This window comes from Balaenoptera acutorostrata, chromosome 4 (assembly GCF_949987535.1).
Source record: "Balaenoptera acutorostrata chromosome 4, mBalAcu1.1, whole genome shotgun sequence".
Classification (NCBI taxonomy): domain Eukaryota; kingdom Metazoa; phylum Chordata; class Mammalia; order Artiodactyla; family Balaenopteridae; genus Balaenoptera; species Balaenoptera acutorostrata.
In genome coordinates, this window is record NC_080067.1 from 35452859 (window position 1) to 35480324 (window position 27466).

Consider the following 27466-nt stretch of genomic DNA (forward strand, 5'->3'; position numbering starts at 1 on the left):
ATAACTTATCTCATAGGGATAAATTAAGATTAGTTGAGATTTAAATATGTTAACAAATGTTTTAAAATGTTAGACACACTGGAAGGAATTCAACATGTCCAGTTATAGTAACCATGTACCAGGGAATAATTTAAATACGTCACAAAGATTGTGAACCTGGGGTACCATGTCCTGAGTCAGACTCCAGAAATAGAACTGTTCTAGATTATTCATGATTAAATTTTCATTTCTATAAGGAACTGGAGAAGCAAGGAAGAGAGAGAGAAACATTTATAATAGTGGGTGTATGATCCTGGCTGTATATTAGATTCACATGGGGAGCTTCTAAAAATTGACAATTAAGTCAAATCCTGGGTCATGGGTCTTGAGCATGGGTATTTTTAAAAACTGCTCCCTGTGATTCCAAAGTGTAACCAAGAGGGAGAACTCTGACTTACGGACACCTATTACATGCCAAGTATTGTGTTCGACGTTAGACAAATACCATCTCCTTCAGTCCTCACAACAACTCTACATATTAGGTATTTTATCCCTATTTCACAGGTGAGGAAATCAAGGATCAGAGGCTAAAGAAATATCCCCAAGGTCACAAACCAGTGTGACGGATCCTAGCATGGAAACCTAACCTGGGACCATCTGACTTCGAGGCCAGTGCCCTTTTCACTGCTTTGCACTACATCTGGAAGGATCCTGTAAGAAGGGCATCAGAAGAGGGCATTGGGCCAAGAAGAAGGAGACAAGGGAAGGCCCCAGGGACCAACTGAATTTTGGTCACTGGGACAAGGCATAGCAGTATTACCAGAACAGAAAGGTGAAGTCCAGAATGCCCCACCTTACCTCCAACTGGTCCCCCATTGGGCTGAGCCTGGGCTTGCAGTGGGCTCACTGGCCCCCGTGGTGTACAGAGCCCAGCAGCATTGGACCGGCGTATGCATGTGCTTCCTCGCGTGGCAAAGGGTCATTTATAACGGAAAATATGGGAGTTGTTTTCCTTTCCAAGTAAGTGATATTTCTTGGTAAAATGCTAAGAAAATTCCTGAAAGTGTCAGAAATGGAGTTTCTAAGTGTATTTCTAGTTAAGAAAGATTGGTTTTATGGCAGTAATTGACAGCTTCCCATGTGAACTAAATCCAAAATGCTTACAAACTGTCAGAGTGTGCATCCAAGACAAACTAGCCCTCTTGAACATCTGTAATTGTGACATGGACGCAATTCTCTTTGGATCTAGAAATTAAATTTTCATTGTGAATACCACCATCCCATAACTAACTATAAAATGTGAAACCCAAAGCTTGGATGGAGACAAACCCAATGTTTCTGTTCTTCTATGAAAGAATTATATGTTTCCCCTTTAAAACTATCTCCCAAAGCAATTGGGCAGGAGTGGGGGGAATAGCACATTTTTGGGTTATAAATTCAGTTCGTTTGTTTCTCCTGGGCCCAAGCCATACATTTGAGTTGGTCATCCAGGGCATATTTCAACAATTGGATAGTCAAATAAGAGACCTTTGGGAATAAAATCTCTGCACAGTTAACTTCGTAATCATATAAGCAGTTTGGACTACCCATAGTTTTTACAAATTACCATTAAATTATTGGGAAGTGATCTAATCTTTCTGAGAGTTTCCTCATCTGTAAATGAAGGGGTATGGGGGTAGGACTTGATGATATCCAGAGACCTTTCAAGTCTAGAAATTCCATGCTTCTCTGAAACTCTACTGATTGAATTGACTCTTTAGGTCAGAATTTAAAATTATGTTTCTTTTTTTTTCAGAAAAATAAGTTATTTTTATTTATTAAAAGACTGGTTCAATAGAACTATTTCCCCCAATTTTTTTGGCTTTTTATATGACAGTGATTTTTTTTTTTTTTTTTTGACAGTGATTTTGTAATGTAACTTTCTATATGGAGAACATAAAGATGATTTAGTCTCCACTCTAGCATGGGTGATAGAAATTTTTTTTTTTTTTAAAGAAGCAAGTAGCAGCAAAAATTTTTTAGATTATACCAAGAGCAGTAAATGATTAAGAGAAAGACATAAATTTCAGATAAAAGTAGAAATGGAGTCTTGGACAGCTTGAACATGAAATTAATAAAAAGTAAAATACCTGACCACATTGAAAAAGATTTAAATTTCTTGCCAGTTTCACACAAACTACTGACGTCAACTAAGATAACAAAAACTAATAATATGCCACTACAACCTGGGCATCAGCAACAAACTAGTTAATAGGGGTCAGTAATTTAAAGAGTATTTAAGACTAGTCACTACCCAAGAAAACTTGAAATGTTCTGAAATTTTATAGCTTTTATGTGAAAGAAACTTGGGAGAGAACTTCCCAAATTTGATAATGATCCTAAAAATGTACTTCACCTTACCATTAACAAGGTATAAAACTTAAAGAAAAATTTCCAAGCCATCTAAAATAATGTTTCTTAAACTAAGGACCGGGCTTCAAAGTAGGGCTTAAAATGTAATATTGTATATTAGAAACAACAGAGACTTGAGACCCAGCCAGGCATGCGTACAAACCATAGGATGTTCTGCCACTTCCCGTGTGAACCATCACTTTGAGCCCCAGGTTCCTCCTCAATAAAATGGAAATAAGTGATAGTTATATCAGAGAGTTACTGTGAGGATTAAAGGAGAGGCTATAAATATAAATAGTACAGTAGCGCTAGTAGGTGTCATTATCGTTATTATGATTAATGAGATGGTCTGACTTCCTCAGCCACCTAGATTCTCCCTCTACTGTGCACTACTTTGATTTTGAAGATAAGCAATTATGTTGAGAAAGTGAGACCAGAATTAGGATGTACCACAGGTTTCTTATATAGGTGATGGCATGGGGAAGTGATAGCTCGGAAAATGTTGAGGACGACTGAGGAAGAAAAACTAATTTAGAATAACATAGCGATGTTGAATGTATGCTTCTTGCTGAGGTTTTGGAGGCTGATAACACCCCTTCCTTCCTGTTCCAAATTTGGAACCAACGGAGAGGTAGACACAAAGTCACATAGATGGAGATCAAAGTGAGATTTTGCTACTCATAAAGCTGGCTTGGAGGACAGAGATTAAGCACATAGCACATGGATCCTAACATGGCACCTAATTTAAGACTCTGCACAGCTCCCTCAGGAGGGCTGCACCGCCGCGGGCCATCCCCACAAGGACCCGCTTTTCTAAGCTCACTTGTGGAGTTGCAGAGTCAGCCTCTTCCCCTGTAGCGGGAGCGCTGGGCTGAGTTCCTTCTCCCAAATGTACCGTTCAGGTAAATCTGGCAGCCCAGGGAGGAGAGCGTGAGGAACAAAAAGAAGCTCCTGGAAGGGAAACTCTCAAACATCTTTTCCCCTCCTCTCTCCTCCTGGGAAATGGAGTGGTTAATCCTTTCCTTCTATGGAAACCTAAGGGGAGGTGGGGAGGAAGTGGGCCCCCCAGCTAACATTTCTTATCTTGGATCTGCATGCTTTATGCTTGCCTGGAACTGTTGGAATGCTTTATCAAATGAGGGTGAAAGAGAATTTTATTCTCTGCTTTTTATTCCTTTCAACTGATCTTAGATATGAGAATTCTGTAGGTAAAGACTATACACACAGAAAGATATATAGATAGATGACAGATAGGTAGATATAGATGTATAGATACTTGACTACTATAGTGGATGTATTTTTTTTAACATGCTTTTTTTTCTCCCAAATTTTTATTTTAAATAATTTATAGGATCTCAATATTGAAGAAAATTACTTTGAAATGCTGACCTAAAATAAATAGATGGCCAGTTATTTTTCCGGCAAAAATGGGTTTATTTGGGATCAGCAGAGAATTGTAATTTGGGGTCTGTAACCATGGTGAGTCACATGCAAGTCCCAGCACAGTGAAGAAAGGAGAAATCTTATCAAGGGGAAAGGAAGTTGGGAGGGCTGGAGTAAATAGAGTCCATGGTTTTTCACTGGTTGAGTTATTGCCAAGAAAGAAGACGAGTCTTTTTCCTGTTGGGCTCTACTATCATGGCAGGATATGAGAGTTCTCTCTTCCGGTCTCGCAATTCAATTTTGTTTTGTTTTGTTTTGTTTTTATTAGTTATCTATTTTATATATATTAGTGTATATATGTCAATCCCAATCTCCCAATTCATCCCCCCCCACCCCCGCTTTCCCCCCTTGGTGTCCATTCGTTTCTTCTCCACATCTGTGTCTCTATTTCTACCCTGCAAACCAGTTCATCTGTACCATTTTTGTAGATTCCACATATATGCCTTAATATACGATATTTGTTTTTCTCTTTCTGACTTACTTCACTCTGTATGAGAGTCTCTAGATCCATCCACATCTATACAAATGACCCAATTTCATTCCTTTTTATGGCTGAGTAATATTCCACTGTATATATATACCACACCTTCTTTATCCATTCATCATCAGAAAATCTACAAACAACAAATGCTGGAGAGGGTGTGGAGAAAAGAGAACCCTCTTGCACTATTGGCGGGATTGTAAATTGATACAGCCACTATGGAGAAACAGTATGGAGGTTCCTTAAAAAAACTAAAAATAGAATTACCATATGACCCAGCAATCTCAGTACTGGGCATATACCCAGAGAAAACCATAATTCAAAAAGACACATGCACCCCAATGTTCATTGCAGCACTGTTTACAATAGCCAGGTCATGGAAGCAACCTAAATGCCCATCGACAGATGTATAGTGGATGTATTGGTTATCTATTGTTGCATAACAAATTACTCTGAACACAGTGACTTAAAACAACAGTAAATATTATCTCACATAGTTTCTGCAGGTCAAGAATTTGGGAGTGGCTTAGGTCGGTGGTTCTGGCTCAGGATCTCTCATGAGATTGTAGTTAAAATGCTGTCTGGGGCTGCAGGGCTGTAGTTTTTTGAAGCTTGACTAGAGCTGGAAATCCACTTCTGAGATGACTCACTCATGTGGCTGTAGGGAGGAGGCCTCAGTTCCTTGCCACGTGGATCTCTCCTTAGGGCTGCTTGAGTGACCTCATGACATGGTAGCTGGCTTACTCCAGGATGAGTGATCTAGAAGAAAGCAAAGCAGAAGCTGCAATGTCTTTTATGACCTACCTTTGGAAGCTGCACTTTGTTGTTTCTGCAATATCTTATTAAACAGTCAGCCCTTTTCAAGTGTGAGGGGACACACAGGTGCATGAAGACTGGGAGATAATTAGGGGCTAATTAGGGCCATCTTGGAGGCTGACTACCAAAGTGGTTGACTCGCCAAAGACTGAATTTTGTTTTCTTCACTTCTGGAGAGAAAATGGTCAGTGAATCCCATTGGTGGTCTTTGAGATGTACCAAAGCTACCTCTTGCTCTCACCCCCAGATAAAGTATTATATTATTAATCAGACTTTTGTGAATTTAGGCTGAAAAAAGAAGATTCCAGGAAGGTTGGGACAACCTTTAGTACACAAATGTGGCAGTGCAGGCTATTTGTGGGAGGGAATGCCACATGACTCTCAGACATTTTCTGAGCACTTACTTTGGGCTAGGTATTATGGCTTATGTACAGGATCACACTGCCTCCTTGCCTGTGAGGTGGGACCTATTTTTCTGTTTTACAGATGCAACAACTCAGGCTCAGAAAAGTGAAGTAACTTGCCTGTAAATGGTGGAGCTGGGATGTGATCTCGGATCGGTTGAACTTTAGATCAGTGCTTCCCAAACTAAGACACATACAAATCACCCAGGCCGGCGGTGGGGTCGGGGGTGGGGGGGTTGTCCAGTTAAAGTGCAGAGTTGGTTTCAGTAGGCTTTGACCAGGGCTGGGGTTCTGCCTATCTGACAAGCCCCCAGGTGATGCTGACGCTGCCGAGGCAGGGACCTCTGTCTGGTAAGGAGGCTGCAGACGTGTCTCTGAACGACTACACCAAGGGTGAGGACTTCCAAGCAGCACAGCACCTGGCACGACTAGTTGTCAAACAAAAGGCAAAACTTCTCTGCAGAGGGGAGCTGAAACCCACTACACTCAGTCCACTATGGAAGCACCTTGCAACTGGGAAATCAGCAGGTGGGCTTATCCCACTCACCTGAGGGAAGGATGAGGGTTGGTTTGAGGGGCTCCCCTGGGAGGCGAGGATTTCCAACCATGCCCTTTCTGAGGCCTCCTCCTTTTTCTGGGGCCACATGCTCCCAGTTAGCCATTACCTGGAGGTCCCTGAAGGCCATCTGCTCTGGGGAGTGCATTTGGCACAGGGCAGGAAGCTGTGTTTCCCAACCTCACCGCACTGGGCTTTCTCAGTGAAACTTCCAAGCTGAGGAAGGGAGCTGGGGTGACGAGCTCTATGTGTGTGTGTGTGGGAGTGGGAGTGGGAGTGGGGCGGTAGTGGGGACTAAAGTGGCACCCTCAGCTGGGCTGGGGAGCTCTAGCTCTCCCCTCTTTGTTTGTCCCCTACAACTGTGGCAAGAAGACCAATCCTCTAAGAATGTGTAGTATTTCCCAGAGAGACAAGATAATGAGTATTTTTCTTAGCTCATCCAGGAAGTTAACATACAATACATTCTTAATTGCATTTAGGAGCATTTATTCAATTGTAACTAGTGTAACCAGTAATTCAGAAAGCGCTCAGTAATACTAATGTTATAGCACACTTGGAGTGCTTCCCTCCGAAAGCTCCAAGCATTTCCTCAGTTAGGCTTTGAGGATGATGCTGGCGCTTGGCTCCAGAAGCAAATCTGAATTCTTGTGGACTCTGTGTCCAGCGTTCACTACCCTTTGGTTTTCTAAGGCGAGGACCCGGTGGTTCACTTTCTTTCATCTTCAGATCATTTCAGTCGCCCTCCAACGTGATTCCTATAAGCCCTGGTAGGAACTTCAGAATCAGGAGGGAGTCACTCTCCATCTCATGGCAAACCTCCCTTCCCTCCAAAGCCCAGAGCCAGGGAGACTCCTGTTTGGCATTTAGACTGGTCAGACAAACCCTGTCTGGACTTGCCACTTTATCAGCCATATAACCATGGGGAAATGACATGACTTTCTACACTTTAGATGGCTCATCTGTAAAATGCAGGAATGATAGTACCAGTTCGCAGGGGTTGTTGTGAGAATGAAGCGACACGTTAGCTCAGGCCTGATCCATGGCACATGTTCAGTACTTGTCAGTAATGATTATTCAGTGACTTGAGGCTCTCAGTTTTTAAAAAATGATTTACAAACTTATGGTTACCGAAGGGGAAACTGGGGGGAGGGATAAATTAGGAGTTGGGGATCAACATATACACACTACTATATATAAAATAGACAACCAACAAGGACCTACTGTATAGCACAGGGAACTATACTCAATATTTTGTAATAACCTATAAGGGAAAAGAATCTGAAAAGGAATAGAAATATATGTAATATATGTATATATTCATATATATATATATGGGTTGGCCCAAAAATTTGTTCGGGTTTTTCCCATAAGAGCGTACAGAAACCCGAACGAACTTTTTGGCCAACCCAATATATAACTGAATCACTCTGTTGTACACCTGAAACTAACACAACATTGTAAATCAACTACACTTCAATTTAAAAAAAGAAAGAAAAAATAGTAATGCAAAATAATTCTTGTTTATAGACATGTAAATTATATCCAACAGAGGATTAACTGGTTTCTGTTACCCACTGTAGAAACCATCAGTTTCGCCTTTGTTGGCATATTCATTTCAATATTCCTGGTCTATAAATGTGTTCCTCCTTTGAACTGGTGGTAATACCTTACCAATTCTCTCTTTAATAACAAGCTAAATAAAATCTTTAAACTGGGTTCACTTAAAAAAGAAAAGATCAAACCTTTGGAAATAAAGCAAGAGGCTGGATGACTGTGTGCCTTTCAATGTCATAGTGGACAAGTGTCCAATAGGCCTGCCTAAGGATTATGTGACACAGTAGAGAAGGAACCTAGCACCACAGTGGACTATTGATTAGGGCACTGTTGTCTAAAATTTTGATGTTAAAAATAAGTTGCATATAATTTTTGTCTAAAAGAAAAGCAAATAATTTTTGTCCAGTGGAATGGAGATCCACAGAGGCTATAGTTGTACTGCTTTGGTTTTTTTGTCTAATTTAGCAATTTGATTTCAGCATCATGTCTCTTACTGACCATGTATACATTGATCTCAATGTATCCTTTTTTGAACCAGCTTTACCATCCTGTTGGCTCCCTCATTACTCAGTTAAATGAATCTATGACACATGTACACTATATCATAGAGTAGGAGAGTCATGTTTTACCTTTTTGAAAATTATACTTTGATGTCAGTTAATTCATCTTTCTGCTTTAGTTGCCAGAGCTGGGTTCTTTCGACTGCAACCACAATAATATTAACTAAAAGAGCTATATTTGTATTATCATAGTTATACTGTCTCTTTTATTCCAACTTCCTTATCAAGTTCTTGGCTACCAGGTGCCTCAACTTACCCTGAAATATTCTCAAGGAAACAATTCCTGAATTTACTCGAATAGTAAATTCTTACCTTCCTTTTAAGACAGCTGGTGTTTTATTTTCACTCTGTTTAATTCAGGAAATAGTTACTAAAAAAAAAATACTTACTGCAATTGCTTTTAAGAGGTGGGACTTTGGACAATTTTTTTCCCCGTTTCTTACTTTACTATTGTCCATATTTTCTGGATCAATGATGTGCTGCACTCATAATGGAAAGGAAAAAAACCTTTTTTTAAAAAAATAGATCTTTAATAGATCTTTATTGGAGTATAATTGCTTCACAATACTGTGTTAGTTTCTGTTGTACACCAAAGTGAATCAGCCATATGCATACATATGTTCCCATATGTTCCCATATGTTCCCATATCTCTGCCCTCTTGAGCCTCCCTCCCACCCTCCCTATCCCACCCCTCTAGGTCATCGCAAAGCACCAAGCTGATCTCCCTGTGCTATGCCGCTGCTTCCCACTAGCTGTCTATTTTATATTCGGTAGTGTATATATGTTGATGCTACTCTCACTTTGCCCCAGCTTCCCCCTCCCACCCCGTGTCCTCAAGTCCGTTCTCTATGTCTACATCTTTATTCCTTCCCCGCCACTAGATTCATCAATAACTTTTTTTTTTGATTCCATATATATGTTTTTCCCTTTCTGACTTACTTCACTCTGTATGACAGTCTCTAGGTCCATCCACCTCACTACAAATAACTCAATTTTGTTTCTTTTTATGGCTGAGTAATATTCCATTGTATATATGTGCCACATCTTCTTTATCCATTCATCTGTCGATGGACACTTAGGTTGCTTCCATATCCTTGCTATTGTAAATAGAGCTGCAATGAACATTGTGGTACATGTCTCTTTTTGAACTATGGTTTTCTGTGGGTATATGCCCAGTAGTGGCATTGCTGGGTCATATGGTAGTTGTATTTTTAGTTTTTTAAGGAACCTCTGTGCTGTTTTTCATAGTGGTTGTATCAATTTACATTCCCACCAACAGTGCAGGGGGTTTCCTTTTCACCACACCCTCTGCAGCATTTATTGTTTCTAGATTTTTTGATAATGGCCATTCTGACTGGCGTGAGGTGATACCTCATTGTAGTTTTGATTTGCATTTCTCTAATAATTAGTGATGTTGAGCATCTTTTCATGTGCCTCTTGGCCATCTGTATGTCTTCCTTGGTGAAATGGCTATTTAGGTGGTCCACCCATTTTCTTTTTCTTTTTTTTTTATATTGTTGAGTTGTAAGAGTTCTTTATATATTCAGGATACGTGGCCCTTATCAGACATATGATTTGCAAAAGCTTTACGCCATTCTATGAGTTATCTTCTTTTTTTTTTTAGTTGCACTGCATCTTCTGCCCATTTTCTAATTAAATTGTTTGTTTTTTTGATATTGAGCTGTTTGTATATTTTGAACATTAATCCTTCATCTATTGTTTCATTTGCAAATATTTTCTCCCATTCTGAGGGTTGTCTTTTCGTCTTGTTTATGGTTTCCTTTGCTGTACAAAAGCTTTTAAGTCCCATTTATTTATTTTTGTTTTTATTTCCATTACTCTGGGAGGTGGGTCAAAAAGATCTTGCTGTGTTTTATGTCAAAGAGTGTTTTTCCTGTGTTTTCCTCTAAGAGTTTTATAGTGTCTGGTCTTACATTTATGTCTTTAATCCATTTGGAGTTTATTTTTGTGTATGGTGTTAGGTAGTGTTCTAATTTCATTCTTTTACATGTAGCTGTCCAGTTTTCCCAGCACCACTTATTGAAGAAGCTGTCTTTTCTCCATTGTATGTTCTTGCCTCCTTTGTCGCAAATTAGGTGACCATATGTGCATGGGTTTATCTCTGGACATTCTATCCTGTACCATTGATCTATATTTCTGTTTCTGTGCCAGTACCATGCTGTCTTGATTACTGTAGCTTTGTGGTATAGTTTGCAGTCGATCCTTCTCAAACTCTTCCAAATAATTGCAGAGGGAGAAACACTCCCAAATTCACTCTATGAAACCACCATCACCCTGATACCAAAACCAGGGAAAGATATCACAAAAAAAGAAAATTATAGACCAATATCACTGATGAACAGAGATGCAAAAATCCTGAACGAAATACTAGCAAACAGAATCCAACAACACAATAATAAGATCATACACCATGGTCAAGTGGGATTCATCCCAGAGATGCAAGGATTCTTCAATATATGCAAATCAATCAATGTGATATACCGCATTAACAAATTAAGGAATAAAAACCATACAATCATCTCAATAGATGCAGGAAAGGCTTTTGACAAAATTCAACACCTATTTATGATAAAAACTCTCCAGAAAGTGGGCATAGAGGAAACCTACCTCAACATAATAAAGGTCATATATGACAAACCCACAGCAAACATCATACTTAATGGTGAAAAACTGAAAGCATTTCCTCTAAGATCAGGAACAAGATAAGGATGTCCACACTCTCCACTCTTATTCAACGTAGTTTTGGAAGTCCTAGCCACAGCAATCAGAGAAGAAAAAGGAATACAAATTGGAAAAGAAGAAGTAAAACTGTCACTGTTTGCAGATGACATGATACTATACATAGAAAATCCTAAAGATGCCACCAGAAAACTACTAGAACTAATCAGTGAATTTGGTAAGATTGCAGAATAGAAAATTAACGCAAAGAAATCTCTTGCATTCCCATACACTAATGATGAAAAGTCTGAAAGAGAAGTTAAGGAAACAATCCCACTTACCATTGCAACAAAAAGAATAAAATACCTAGGAATAAACCTGCTTAAGGAGGCAAAAGACCTGTACTCAGAAAACTATAAAACACTGATGAGAGAAATCAAAGATTCCATAAACAGATGGAGAAATATACCATGTCCTTGGATTGGAAGAATCAATATTGTGAAAATGACTGTACTACCCAAAGCAATCTACAGATTTAATGCAATTCCTATCAAACTACCAATGGCATTCTTCACAGAATTAGAACAAAAAGTTTTACAATTCGTATGGAAACACAAAAGACCCCAAATAGCCAAAGCAATCTTGAGAAAGAAAAACAGAGCTGGAGGAATCAGGCTCCCAGACTTCAAACTAAATCTTAACTTTTAAAAACATGTGTATCTACTATATTCCTAGCAGTGGGTAGAACTCAGCAGGGAACCCAATGTTCAACAACTCATTGCTCCTGTCTTTGACAGTACGAAGGTATAAATGTAGCTATGAAACAGGACAGAATACAAGTGCAGATTGAGAAAGAACACATTGTACCTGTGGAGGAAAGGCTGGGGAGGGGGTGGTACAGAAAGAACCATGTTGGAGAACTTGCATTTGATAACCCCATTAATAGCTAATAGCTAGTATTTAATGTGCATTTGTTACATGCCAAGCACCCTCACAAATCCTTCACATACATCTCATTTAACTCTCTTCATTTTTTTTATTGTGTTAAAAAAATAAGATTTACCATCTTAACCATTTTTAAGTGTACAGTTCAGCAATGTATTTTCATTGTTGTGAAACAGATATCCAGAACTTTTTCATCTTGCGAATCTGAAACTATACCCAATTATATAACAACTCCTTTTTTCCCACTTCCCCCAGGCAGTAATAACCAGCATTTTACTTTGTTTCTATTAATTTCACTATTTTAAGATAATTATATAAGTGGAATTATGCAGTATTTGTATTTTTGTGACTGGCTTGCTTCACTTAGCATAATGTCCTCACGCTTCATCCATTTTGCAGCATATGACAGGATTTTCTTCCTTTTTAAGGTTTAATAATATGCCATTATATGTATATAGTACATTTTGTTTATGTATTTATCTGTCGATGGACCTTTGGTTTGCTTCCACCTCTTGGTTATTATGAATAGTGCTTCTATGAACATGGGTGTGAAAATATCTCTTCAAGACCCCATTTTCAGTTCTTTTTGATGTATAACCAGAAGTAGGTTTGCTAGATCATATGGTAGTTTTATTTTTAATTTTTTGAAGCCTCTAAACTGTTTTCCATAGTGGTTGCACCATTTTACAATCCTACCAACAGTGCACAAGGGTTCCAATTTGTCCACATGAAGATCAAAACTTCTTTTCTTTTTCTATCTTCCTTCCTTCCTTCCTTTCTTTCTTTCTTTTTCTTTCTTTCTTTCTTTCTTTCTTTTTCTTTCTTTCTTTCTTTCTTTCTTTTTCTTTCTTTCTTTCCTTTTTCTTTCTTCCTTTCTTTCTCTTTCTCTCTTTCTCTCTTTCTCTCTCTCTCTTTCTCTCTTTCTTTTTTTCCCCATCCTAATGGGTGTGAGGTGATATCTCATTGTGGCTTTGATTTGTGTTTATCTGATGATTAGTCATGTTATGCATCATTCCATATGCTTGCTGACCATTTACATTTCATCTTTGGAGAAACAACTATTCAAGTTCTTTGCACATTTAAAATCAGGTTATCTGATGTTTTGTTGCTGAGCTGTAGGAGGTCTTTATATATTCTGGATATTAACTCCTTATCAGATATATGACTTGCAAATATTTTCTTCCATTCTGCTGGTTGCTGTTTCACTCTGTTGATTGTGTCTTTTGATACATAAAAATTTTTAAATTTGAGGTAGTCCCATTTGTCTATTCTTGCTTTTGTTACCTGTGCTTTTTGTGTCATATTCAAGAAATCACTGCCAATCCAATGTCATGAAAATTTCCCCCTTTGGTTTTTCCTCAGTTTTATAGTTTTAGGTCTTATATTAGGTCTTACATTTTGAGTTAATTTTTGTGCATAGTGTAAGATAAGGATCCAACTTCATTGTTTTACATGTAGTTATCCAGTTTTTCCAACACCATTTGCTGAAGAGGCTGTCCTTTCCCCATTGGGAAGAGGACACCTCTTGGCACTATTGTCAAAGGTCATTTGACCATTTATGCAAAGGTTTATATCTTGGCTCTCTGTTCTATTCCATTAGTCTATTTGTCTGTCTTTATGCCAGTACAAAACTGTTTGATTACTGTAGCTCCATAATATATTTTGAAATCAGGAAGTGTGAGTCCTTCAACTTTGTTCTTCTTCCTCACAATTGTTTTGACTATCCAGGATCCCTTGAGATTACATATGAATTTTAGGATGAATGTATCTATTTCTGCAAAATACACTGTTAGAATTTTGACAAGGATTGTGTTGAATCTGTAGATTGCTTTGGGTGGTGTGGCCATCTTAAAATATTAAGTTTTCCAATCAATGAACATGAGATGTCTTTCCATTTGTTTGTGTCTTCTTTAATTTTTTCAGAAATATTTTGTAGTTTTCAGTGTACAAGTCTTTCATCTCCTTGGTTAGGTTTATTCTGAAGTATTTTATTCTTCCTGATGCTATTATAAGCAGAATTGTTTCTTTACTTCCTCTTTACGTTGTTCATTGTTAGTGTACAGACACAACTGATTTTTGTGTCTTGATTTCATGTCCTTCAACTTTGACAAATTTGCTTATTAGATCTAACAGGGGTATTTTTTGTGTGGAATTTTTAGGGCTTTGTACATATAAGATCATGTCATCTGTGAAGAGATTCTTTTTTTCTTCCTTTTCAACTTAGATGTATTTTATTTCTTTTCCTTGCCTTAGTGCTCTGGCTTTAATGCTCTTCAGTTTGTGGATTAAAACATTAAGGTGTTAGGAAATGTCTTACTACTGCAAACATTTAAGACCTTCATTTCCCAAGATTCTTGTTTTTCATGTTTTATGCACACACTTAATCCCGAAGGAATCGGTAGGAAAGCTGTCTTTTACCCAGGGGTCAGAGTCCTCCCTGGTCCTAAGTCCTCTTTGGTGGAGGACTTAGGTCAAGAAAATAGTAAGACTCTGCAGAGAACCAAGTTTGTTCATGCTGAAAAACAAATTATTTATACCATTTTCTGAGGCCTTATGTCCTTACCTCCTCTAAAAATAGCTGCTCTTTTAAAATAATCTCTAAAATTATACTCTCCCATATTTCTGCACATATACCCCCTCACCAGTTATGATACTTTAAAAATTGTCTTAAATATTTCATAATTGTTATAATGCCCAGCCAATGCTAAGAATTTTTTATGGATTCCAATACAGTCATTTCAACCATATATATGATATATGATGTTATACAGCACTGTATGCTGTCATTATTTTTCAGATGAGGAAATTGAGGCCCAGGAAATTTTTATATCTTAGCCAAAGTCATAGAGCTTGTGAGTAATGGTGCCAGATTTAGAACTCAGGCAGCCCAAGTCCTGAGTGCCTGCTTATCGCAAATGGCCCAATATCTAGCCTAAGCCTTACTTTTGTGTTTTAAGTGATCCTAAAAATGAATTCTCAGAGAACATATCATCAGGATGTGGACGTGGATGTTTAAGTTGCTGGAATTTCCTTCTATCTGGTGGTTCTTCAGAGAGGCATGTTCAGATGTCTGGGAGTCAATTGGTTTTTGAAACAAGAACAAACCCCTTGATATCCATATGGAGATTTGCAATCCTGCCTACACTTTAAATTAACCTTATTGACGGATTTCCTGCCAAGCTTAGTTTCATTTATTATGCATGTTCCTTTTAGTAGGTGGAAGAAAAAATTACATGAGAATTATCCTCTAAATAAAGCAATATATAAACCAGGCTCATACATTTTCTAAAGTTTATTTTTATTTGCCAAGCTTTTCTGTATTTTGGGGGGGATAAGTATTTATTTAATAAAAAGAAAAGTGATATCTTGAAATAAGGATATCTTAGTAGTAAACAACCAGGAGTGGATCTTTTTTCTCTTTCATTCATCATTGTCAGCTGAAGACATTCTCAGCCTGCAGCTAGGGGTGAAATTTATGGCATCAAGATGGGTGAGCCACTTCACTGTTTCTTCTTGAGCTTAAAGAAATTTCAGCCTGATATTCCACACTTCCTGGATTCTAAAATGTGACACCAGATACATGTATTACAATAGTTGGGCCTAAGACTTACTGCAGGGCTGCAAGTCAGAATCAGAATTCCCTGGAGGTGATGTGGGGAAAGCACTCATGGGGTGTTCCCATTTTGGGATGAAAAAATATGAATCAAGGAAGGGGGAGTAAGGGAAAGTGCCTTTATTTAATATTTTTTGATATTACCTAAGATAGCCAGACAATGCAGTTTGTCGGGAATACTCTTGGCTTTTGATGATCTGGGGAAAAATATTGAAAAAAGAAACTTGGGTCATTGGTACCCATAAATGGCTACTTTATAACTGTTCTATCTCTCCAAACCAAGCTGGAGTGTGGGGGAAGGAGAGTGGTTCCCAAAACAATTCGCAGCTTACTGGTTTCTCTAAATAGCTTGGAGCTCTAGAACTTTCTGTCTGACTGGGAAAAATAATGACCCAGTTGATCAATTACATATGTGGGCTTGTTCAGAGAATTTCTGATGGAATCTGTGATTGCAATCCTTTCAGACCCCATGCTCCCTTTTATAACAAATATTTGAATGCCCTTTTTATTATCCTGAAATGAAATTTATATATTACACATTAAAAAATAAAACACTTCATTATAAAAGGAGAACTAAGGAAAGTAATTTTCAATAAGAGATGTTTCTCAATTTGCAAATACTCAGACAAGGCAACTGTTAAAAGATAATTTAAAAAACCAAACAAACAGATAAAATCATGACCCTCACCCAGATAAAAAATGTATTTATGGTAATTAACTCATAAAGAGGAACCAGGCAAACGTTATAACCCATTCAAGAGAGAAAGAATGGATATATTTATAAACTGGGAATATTGAAATGATGTATAAATGGAGGAAAAACTAGTTTTGTCAGCAGTGGGGAAGAGAGGTTAATTGAACCTCTACCAGACAGGACAGAACACAGATGTCTACAGACAAAAATTATCTTGCATTGTTATCACTTATCTACATTTTACAGAGTTGTAGAATTGTTCCCATGGAATCAGAATCAGATAACTCAGAGCGGTGTGCTGTAGATAACACACAGTTTTTCATCGAAGTACAAATTTTTGCCTACACTATCCTTAATGAAGTAATCAGACATTCACCACTATAGGTAAAAACACCCTGAATAAGGCATCTACACAGGCAGACTGACTCAGTTGGTTGAATTGTCTCCCCAGATACATTGAACAGTGATGCTTTCAGACAGTTTCTGAAATGGAGACCAATTCTTGGTAAACCTCTGAACAAAGAAAGTACACTCTTCCCTCAATTTACACAGTACCTGAACTCCTAGAAAAGGAGGTGCTTATTAAAACCATTTGAGAACACTTCGTATTTGTGTGTATAATGGAGTTGGGTTCTAGGTTAAGATAGTTATGTTTTTCACCTATACGAATATCTGGCAGAACACTCCAAAGCTGTGGGAGATATAGCAAATCCTTTACTGTGGGGCATTTTCCTGTACATTGCAGGGCATCTACTACCCTCGCCTTGTCCTCTGAAGGCAAGTGGTACCCTCCAATCATGTGACAACGAAAACAAAAAGTCTCACAAGTTACCAACACACTCCCTAAGGGTGGAGTTGCCCTGATGGAGAAGCACTGTCGTAGCTGAAATATGCCCGGCGACCCATCGCTTCATCCCCACCTCCAGCAACACCATTTGATCAGCCGGTCAGCTATGGAGAAAAGCAGAGGGCCTGCTTGAACAGGGTTAGGCCAGAGGTAACTTTTAACTTAAAGAATTGACTCGTCTCCTCCGAATCCCTCTCTTCTAAGTTTAACTAACCAAGTTGAGAGACCAAGGGGGTCCATCACTGAAAGTAAATACCCATCCCGGGTCTATTGAAGCTGGAGTTTGCTTCTGCCTTTCTGAAGAATTCTTGCCCCAAGACCTGTGGTGGGGGCGGGGTGGTGGCAGGCACCGATAGAAAATGGTACCGTCAAATGACCAAAGACCTGGCGACAGAGGAAGGGACGTGGTCCAGGAAGTGGGGGGACTGTGTGTACTTGACATGGCTCAGGGAGTCGTCACCACTCAGCCCAATGTTGCCAGATTTTCTGATTTTACTTGCAAAAGAAACAGGAAATCTGCACTTTTTGTATGCAATTTTTCAGTTCTTAAACATTGGCTCATGTATATGTATAGATAAATAGATGATAGATAGATAGATAGATAGATAGATAATGTACTTAACAAATGTATACACATATAGAAACACAGATAACTCCATTCATACATACGGCTCCTTAGAATTAGACTCATAAATAATAGTGACTTAGGTACTGACTAGGACCCTCCTTTGAATCAGAATGAAAACTATGAGCCAGGTATTTTACTCCCATTGCAGAGATGAGGGAAAGTGGGCTTTGAGAAAGTAAGTGATTTGCCTAGAGTCACACAATAAGTAGCTGGGCTGTTCTGCTCCTGATACCAGGTTGCTGCCCAGTTTATGAAGAGACCACAAGATGAATGAACATTGTTCTGACCAAAACAAGCCACAGGAATAATTTCTGTTGAAAACTGCATTTATGCACTTATTTAAGTGAAATCAACATTTCTTAAAGCTTCTTGACCTATGTCACTATCAGAAGCGTGGGGAGATTTCTAGAGAAGGCAGAGTATCTGAGTTTGATGGTATTTGCAAGTGACCTGGGTGAGCCATTTGCTGTGTTAGCCTGCCATCCATCAAAGCTGGTGATGAGAGTGACTGAATCCCTAGGGGTTGCTTGTGAAACATGTTAAAAGCTTTAATTGAAAGGATCTCCAACACAGGCCCCAAGTAACTTTCTCATTGTGAATTCCTGTCTTGCCCCCAGATACCCTGAGGCCCTGCCAAATACCAGGGCCAGGTCATTCTCATGTACTTAAGGCATAAACCCCTGGCAGGACCTTTGATGATGCTCAGCTTGGAGTCCTGTGCAACCTCAACCGGGAGGGACGCACTTGGAGCAATGTCATCTGTCAGGGTCTAACCTCTTTTCTGTGAATGTCTGCAAATTAAACCAGCCTTATGGAAAATGGGGATGTTTCATATTTAAAATGTCTTGATTGGAATGTACATATGATGAAAAAGATAAGCTTGGCTTCCTTAAAAAACATTTGCTGTAACAAAGCAGCAGGGATTCCATCAGAAGCTTTTCATGGGCTTCCCTGGTGGTGCAGTGGTTGAGAGTTTGCCTGCCAGTGCAGGGGACACGGGTTCGAACCCTGGTCTGGGAAGATCCCACATGCCGCGGAGCACCTGGGCCCGTGAGCCACAACTACTGAGCCTGCGCGTCTGGAGCCTGTGCTCCGCAAAAAGAGAGGCCGCAATAGTGAGAGGCCCGCGCACCGCGATGAAGAGTGGCCCCCGCTTGCCGCAACTAGAGAAAGCCCTCGCACAGAAACGAAGACCCAACACAGCCAAAAATAAATAAATAAATAATTCTTTAGAAGCTTTTCATGAGCTTCAGGAAAATCCTTTACCAGCTTCCTTTCCCTTGTTTGTGATTCATTCATTCATTCACTGCCCTGACTCAGCCTAGGGTATGATCCCAGGCTTACATTCTATTCAAATCAGTAAACATTTCTTCTTCCAATTCTAACTCTGGGAAGGTGTCCATAACCTTCCCCAGACTGCCTAGGGGCAGCATGGAGCAAAAGTGGTTAAGAATTCCTGAGTGAAATCTCTCATTCATAAGCTTTTCAAACAAACAAACAAAAATTCTGCCCCTTTAAAAATGTTTTTATTACATCCTTAATGCATGCTCATCAAAGACAAAGTAATGAGAGAAAAGATAAACAAAAACAAAAGTCTTGGTGATCTCACTTAAAAACGTGTGTGTTATTCAGGGTAAGTCATCAGAACTAATGAAATGTTCTCTGAATCTAAGGAAAAGTTAGGCAAGAGCTGGCCCCCAAATTCGCTGCATTCTTTTATTCTTGCAAAGTCTGACACAAGATGATCATTCAGTTGCCTAATCTCCCTGTGGATAAAATTTCTTTGTTGATAGATAAGACTGGTAAAACAGTTATCATCTGTATTTAGAATAATATATAATAGTTTAACAATTACCCACCAATATATACTCTGAGCTGACAATCCAAAGCAATTTAGGACCATTCTCTAAATGTATATTGCAAATCACGTCCCATTATGTGGAGCCCTTATGCTTATGAAGAGAGGCAGAGAATACAAATGTGGGAATGAGATGCAGGGAAGCACAAATTGTGTAAATGAAATCTGGACTGTTTCTGGGAACATAATTTCATGAATAAAGATGATCTAGCATCTCTGAACTATGTATTTTAAGATTAATATTTCTCAATAGTACTTGTCAAAGTGAGTGGCAGTAGAATCCATAATAAGTACTTTATTGAATTATATTTAGTTTAAATATAAATGTAAAAAGGCACCATGAATTCTCATGTCAAATTATGTCACCCAGAAGTTAATTAGTTGTACCATGATTCAAAAAAAGAATTCTTTTTAATTTGGTGAAATACAGGTTTGTATTTCTAACAATTCAATCATTTTTTAATTAATAAAATTTATTTTTTAGAGCAGTTTTAGGTTCACAGCAAAATTGAGCAGATGGTACAGAGAGTTCCCATATACTCCGTACCCCACACATGCACAACCTCCCCACGATCAACATCCCAAACCACTGTGGTACATTTGTTGCAATCAGTGAACCTACACGAAAACATCATTTCACCTAATGTCCACAGTTTGCATTAGGGTTCACTCACGGTGCTGTACGTTCTACGGGTTTTGACAAATTTATAATGACATGTATCTAATTCTGCCATTGTAGTATCATACAGAATAGTTTTACTGCCCTAAAAGTCCTCCGTGCTCTTCCTATTCATCTCTCCCTCCCTTACAACCCCTGGAAACCAGTGATTTTTTTTTTTTTTTTTTTTTTTACTGTCTCCATAGTTTTACCTTTTCCAGAAAATCATATAGTTCAAATCATATAAAGGTTTTTCAGATCAGCTTCTTTCACTTAGCAATATTCGTTTGTTTCCTCTGTGTCGTTTTAATGACTTGATAGCTTATTTTATTTTAGCCTGAATAATATTCCATCATCTGGACGTACCACAGTTCTGTATCCATTCACCTACTGAAAGACATCTTGGCTGCTTCTAAGTTTGGGCAGTTATGAATAAAACTGCTATAAATATCTGTGCACAGGTTTTTGTGTGGACGTAAGTTTTCAATTCATCTGGGTAAACACCAAGTCCCTTACATACCAGGCTGAAGCTGGAAGTCCTCAAAGGCATTATTTTTTAAATTTCTAGAAAACTAAAACACTATGGTCAAAAGTTCTGTTGGTTATATTGTTCAGCCTCCTCATCTCAAATTGAAATCAGAACAGATAAGCCCACTTTGGGCGACATTTTTTCTTTCCTTTTCTGAGCTTCTTTTCAGCATTCACTGAGTATTATTTATCAGGCAAGGCAAGAAAATAAACTTTTTCTTCTGGTTTCTTGAATCAAGAATCTACTTAGCTATTTTAACAGATCATTTTTCAAGTAAAAAATGGAAAGGAATCAGGAAGTTGTATTTCTACATTTCCATTTATCATGTCCTTTTATGTCTATTTCAAATCCAAGTCCAAGTCCATCAACCCAGAATGTGAAATCACATCGAAAAAGCTCTATCAAAGTTATTCTCTGTTCCTACTCTCTATCTGAAAAATAAACTTAGAAGATAAAAATCTAATCTGCTGAGACTCAAATGATAGGCTTTGTACCAATGGGTGATAGAGGGGGTACCAATGAGTGATAAGTACACTGATGATGTCAGTCAATATACTCATCACCCTCACTGTAACTATTTGTTGCCTGTCTTTCCTGTGAGACTGTCAGCTCCCCAAGGGCAGGGACAAGGCCTGACTGATTACTCTCTGGCACATGGTCAGTATTTCAATATATATTGGTTGAATGTATCATTGGTTCATCAGATATATTAAATATTAATTAACCTCATTTGTTTAACAGTGATTAAGCACCTACTAGGTACAAGGCTGCGTATTGGGTATTTGGGGTGTATGAAGATGAGTGTAGTTCATTCCCCGTCTTCCAAGAGCTTACAACTGTCAATCATTGTAGCAGGCTGTCTTTGTCAAGTCCATATCCCCTCAGGCTCCCCCTCCTCCCACTCTGGATAGTTCCACCAGGAATTACGGCTTCCAGCATCACTCCACATGAAGGCATTCTTTAGCCTTGGAGTAGCTCAGCACCTTAGAGGCAGGCTGGAATTATCAGAGAAATAACATCTCCAGAACAACTCACATCAAATGAGGGTGGCAGTTCCTTGCCCTTCAGTAGAACACTTATGAGCACATGCCACTCAGACTCTCAGGGGGTCCCCAGTGGAGCTGAGCCCAGATGCTCACAGTAGTAACCTGCTCATTAAGATACCCTTTATTAGCTTTTCTCCTTTCTTGGTCTCACTTCCTACTCTGTCACAGTGCTTCCTGGGATCTCTTCCCAAATAAATTATTCTCCCCAAATCCATTACTCTGGGTCTGATTTTAGAAGAAGCATGGACACTGGAGTGTGATAAGTACGAGAGGTATGAACAGAGAGCTATGGGAATGCAGAGGAGGAGGGGATTAATTCTAGCTGGAGAAGACTTGGCATCATTTGAATGCAGTCTAGGTGGGGGCAATGAGTGCACCTGTGGGAAGAGATGCTTCAAGCAGAGCAAACAAGGGCACGATGGTGCTGAAGAACACAAAGCGCTCAAGGAATTGTAGGCAATTGGGTCCAGAGGGAATGTGGATAGCAGAGTATCTCAGACTTTCCCGGAAAGTACTCCAGAGCCCCACACATTCCAGCAAGGAGGCAGTTCTCTCTGGCCCCTTTCATCCTAAACTTCAGCTCCAGTTCCTTACCCTTCTTACAGTGGTACTTTGAAATGGCCAGACATTCTTCTTCTCATAGGAATCCGAATATAGAAACAGACATAGCCGCACATTATCTATAAAAGCAGCCATATGGTAACCACTGACCAACCCACTGTCTTTTTCAAGCATGACACTTTCTTTCTGCCTGTAGATTTGAATTCATGTTTTCTGAGTTCCCATGACATGCTGAGCATTAATATTTTGCTCTTTCTGAGAGCTCACAGTCTAAACATAGTGTCCATGCCTCAACCCAGACAGGGAAATTTTCCTCCCTTCTGTTAGAGGATAATCTTAAATTTTAAAACAAACAAACAAAAAAAGGCAGTGTGTCATGGAGTCAAAGAACATGACCCTGACATGTACACACTGCTCTGTTTAAGATGGATACAACAAGGACCTAATGTATAGCACAGGGAGCTCTGCTCAATGTTACGTGGCAGCCTGATGGGAGGGGAGTTTGGGGGAGAATGGATACCTGTATATGTATGGCTGAGTCGCTTTGCTGTGCATCTGAAACTATCACAACATCTTTAATTGGATATACCCCAATATAAAATAAAAAGTTTAAAAAAACCCCCAAAAACAAAGAACATGACCCAAGCTAACTTTACTTAGAAATCCACTCTATTACTTCCTAAGCAAGTACGATGCACATGGATGGTCCTGCTCATTCTCCTGCCCTGGGTCCTAGAAATGGTTTTCCTCTAATGAAATGTTCTGACAAGTCATTCAATCTCCAGTGTCAACTCAATTATAGCCTCTTACCATGATCAACAACTGCTAAATTGATTATAAACCCAGAATGAGAGCTGAAAACCAAAAATTAGAGGTGTGGCCGGAGGACGGGAGCAGAATAATTTGGTCATTTTCCCAGCGGAGGAAAGCCAGTTTAGGAAAGCCAAAATGAGTACTTCTGGAACAGGTATACAATATTGGAAAATAACAGAGAAATTAAAGAAGTTATTAAAGCTCGCAAGAGAATTTGGGGAGAGAACACTACTCATTTCAGCTCAGCAGGAGCCAGTTTGCATTATTATGTTTTGCTCTATACTTAGCTTTGAAGAAAGCCACAAATTACAATGGTTAAATAGAGCTTTAGAAAATGGAAAATAGCAACATTGCAAGTACAGAACAGTACTGGGGTAGAATACCCTCCATACCATTCCCAAACTGGGCTGGATCTAGAGAATTCCTGAAATTCCTAATTCCCTCAAGAAGTTTAGCCATGTGTCCTTTATGAATCCCCATTATTATAATATTGCTTGTGTAATAAACACAGCTTTGTTTTGTTTTTAAACCAAAGGATCAAACAAAGGTTGGGAGAGGAAGAAAGCTGCTGGAGTACTTCGGCCAGGTTGAGTACTTGGGGAAGATACTAACTTAATACATACCTGGATTGAGAAGGGAATGACGATGATCACGTTTTTGAGCTCTTTGTACATTTGAGCCACTGCTCTATATCATATTACATGTGTTAGCTAATGTATCCTCATAACAACCTTATGAAATTGATACGGTACCTAATCCATTTTATAGATGAGGAGACTGGAGCACAGAAAGGCTAACTAACTTGCTCAAGGACATAGAGCTGGTTAAGTGGCAGAACCAGGATTCAGTCTGACCCCAAAGCTTGTGTTCTTGATGACCACACTCAGAGACCATGTTAGGAACTGAATGTTTGCGTCCCCCCAATATTCATATGTGGAAGTCCTAACTCCCCTATGTGATGGTATTTGAAGGTGGGATTTTTAGGAGGTATAGATGAGGTCATGAGGGTGGAGCCCCATGCTGAAATTACTGCCCTTATCAAAAGAGAAAGAGACACCAGACCTCCCTCTCTCCACCATGTGAGGACACAGTGAGGGGCGGAACGGTGAGAAAATAAATTTTCTTTTTTAATTCTTTTTTCTTGAGTTGTGGGGGCTGCATTCAGCGGCTTGCGGGATCTTTGTTCCCCGACCAGGGATCGAACCCGCACCCTTGCAGTGAAAGCACAGAGTCCTAACCACTGAGCCACCAGGGAATTCCTTAAATTTCTGTTGTTTAAGTCAGCCAGTCTCTGGTATTGTGTTACAGCAGCCCAAGAAGAGTAAGACCACAAAGCTGTCACAACCAAGCTGTTACCCACAGAGTCAAGGAATTGTAGGCAGGAGAGTTTCAGCTGAGACCCAGGGATTTATTTCATGGGCTTCGCTGTGAGTACCTTGCTTCCTGCAGGATAGGTCACAGAGAATCGCTTGGCCCAAGGGTGATGTAAGGTTGATCCAAGACCAGGAGTTAGACTTTTGTGGGAAACTGCGTAAAGCTCGGTACCTTCCCCGCTATCAGTGGTCACTTCATTCCTGGGTGAAGCTGCTGTTACGAGCAAAATATTCAGTGATTTGGATCTGGACAGGGCTGTTGAAGAAAAAGGGGCGAGTCAGTGGAAATAAGAAAAAACCTTTCTCCTCTCGTTCCTCGGAAGATGGTATGAATCAAGATTTGTGTGAAATACGAAGAGGTTACTATTTGAGGTGCCCTAGCATGTCCCTCTCAGCCTTTCATAGAATCCCAGTCCCAGGTGGTTTAGCTCTAACTCACTTTGTTACAAAATTTTTGCCACTAAGAATAGCAAAAAATTTTGCTCCTATAATACCCTTATGCATATATTCGCTATGTATGGGGCATTTTACTTCTATGGAATAGATTCTGAGAAGTGGGGTTTGTAAGAGGAAGACTATTTTTAATTTGAAAGATATCTTCAGGTTTGCTTTTAAATAGGCTCTAACAAATCACTTTCCACTGGTACTGTAGGGCATATTTGCCTTTCTTTCTTAAACATCCTTCCTAAGTTAATGGCTTTCTCTTCAGGGAGAAGCCAGATACTCATTTTCCCAACATCCCTTGTAGTTTGAATGCAGACATGTGACCTAGGCTCTGCCAATCAGACACCACAAAGACTTCACGTTAGTGAGACAAAGATACAGGTCCTCAGAGAATCCAATCGATATTTCCAGCTTCTAGACATAGCACTGGCAGTCATGCCTCATTCTGGAAGCTTTGCTGCTCCATGACAGAGATATCCTGTCAACCCCTCAGTAGCGGGAATTGGTTGATCTTCTCTTAAATGCACTCGCAGCTGTCAATCCCATTGCCTCTACCCCAGTTGAGGCCACCATGATCTCTTGCTGGGACAGCAGCAGCAAACTTCCACCTAGTCTCCCACTCCCTAGCATGATTAGAATCTATTTTCCACCCTCCAGCCAGAATGATCTTCCTAAAACTCAAATGTAATCATGTCATCCCCTTGCTTTTAAAACCTTTCATTTTCTCCCCTCTGCCCCAGGCTGAAGTTTCTATTCCTGAGCCTGGCCCACAGAATCCTCCAAGAGCTGACCAGGGATTCCCTCCCCAGGCATGCCTCTTTCTTCCCATCAAATTCTATACTCTAGTCATACTGAACATTTCTCAGGTTCTTGATGGTCCCAAGCATTTTCTCACTTCTGGGCTTTTGCAAACACTGTACCCTCTACTTTCTTTCCTTCTCTTTTGCCTACCTAACTTTTTCTTCTCCAGTTGTCAGCTTACATGTCACATCTCTGATTGCCCAGGACTAGATTATGTGTCCCTTCTCTAGATTACCAGAGCACCTCATAGGTCTTATCTTATCTGTGTTTTCCACTAAGTTATATAAAGGTAGGGACAGTGCCCGTTTTGTTCCGTTCTGCATATTCAGTGTCTAATACAGTGCCTGGCACATAGTGGGTAATAAATTCAAATTTGTTGGATTAATAAATAAATAAACAGATGAGACAGATACTATTATCATCATTTAGTCATAGGGTAACTGAGGTTTACAGAGTCTATTTTCTTAAAGTTAGGCTAGTTAACAGTGGACCTGGGACCAGAACACAGATCTTCTGATGCTTAATGTATTTTCAACTGTCCCTCATTGCCCCCTTTAAATGCAATTTATCACTCTTTTAAGCTTAATAAACATCATTATGATGCACAAAACCCCTGTAAGGCAGGAATCTCAACCTTAGTGCTATTGGCATTTGGGGCCAGATAATTCTTTGTCGTGGGGCTATCCTACACATTGGAAGATGTTTAGCAGTAGCCCTGGCCTCCAATCACTAGATGCTAGTAGTATCCCCCTCCTGATTGTCTCCAGACATTGTCAAATGTCCCGTGGGGGCCAAAATAGCCTTCAGATAAAAAACAGTGTTCTAAGGATACCATGTACAATCTGTTAAATCTCTACAGCTTTGGGTTGAGAATATAAGTAGCAGCACAGACATACCCCCCCGGTGGAAAGATGGAAGTCAAGTGCAGATTCATGTCCAAACATCGATCTTGCATCTTTTAAGCCACAGGTCACTGAGCCTCAGTTTTCTCCTGTGCAAAACTGAGATCATAACACTCAAAATTGCAGGGAGGATTAGAGAGAAGGTACATAAAGAACTCAATAAGTTACATTAATTTAACTAAACCACTGCTTTCTTTGGGCCAATAGCTAGTGGGTCAATTCACCCAAACATGCATAAAGAAAACATAACTAAAGAGAGGAGCTAGAAATTCAGGGTGAACTGGGATGGGTTTGATGGCAGAAGGTTTTTGCATTCTGGGAGGCCAAGAAAAACCCCAAGTTTCAGGAATGAAAACAAGTATGACATTTGAACAAGCTTATGGGCCTGCTGCCTGTTATTTATTCTCTCATAATTTCATGGTTTTATGGAGAAAACAAGTGAAAAAAAATCATACTTAATGATACGTTACCATTTTTTAATATGATTACACACCCCAAATTGGATTGGTGGTGGACTTGGGGAGGCTGCAAGTTTCAAGATCTATCAGAAAGGGAATCAGGTGCTTAGCAGCTGCTCACATTCTCCCTCTCCTTTATGAATTTTAACACATTTTTATTTAGTATTTGACATACTGTGTTTGTTTACAAGATTCCTTCCATTTTGAATAGCAAGTCTAGAAAAAATATTTTCCTTCTAAGCATCTACCGTTTTTTGCTGACTTCCTACTTTGGCACAACTATGCTGCTCCGGAAAATGCTTTTTAGGGAATTCTACATGGTGTCACTGCCTGAGGGTTCACAGGATTAAACTAAAGGGATGTAGCATTCCTACTGGGAACAGTAGAACTCAGTCCTCTAACTCCACAGAACTTCCGCCCCCTCCCTCTCTC

At 39.4% G+C, this 27466-nt stretch overlaps 1 long non-coding RNA gene across 6 annotated transcripts in view; it reads right to left on the bottom strand.

Annotated features, from left to right (window-relative positions):
* Window positions 1-27466, bottom strand: part of LOC103007315 (uncharacterized) — a 117659-nt gene that overhangs the window by 78131 nt on the left and 12062 nt on the right. For all 6 annotated transcript variants that reach the window (XR_009008058.1, XR_003623914.2, XR_009008059.1 and 3 more), the window contains one exon: window positions 4788-5053. This is a non-coding gene — a long non-coding RNA (uncharacterized LOC103007315). The remainder of the gene's footprint in view (window positions 1-4787; window positions 5054-27466) is intronic.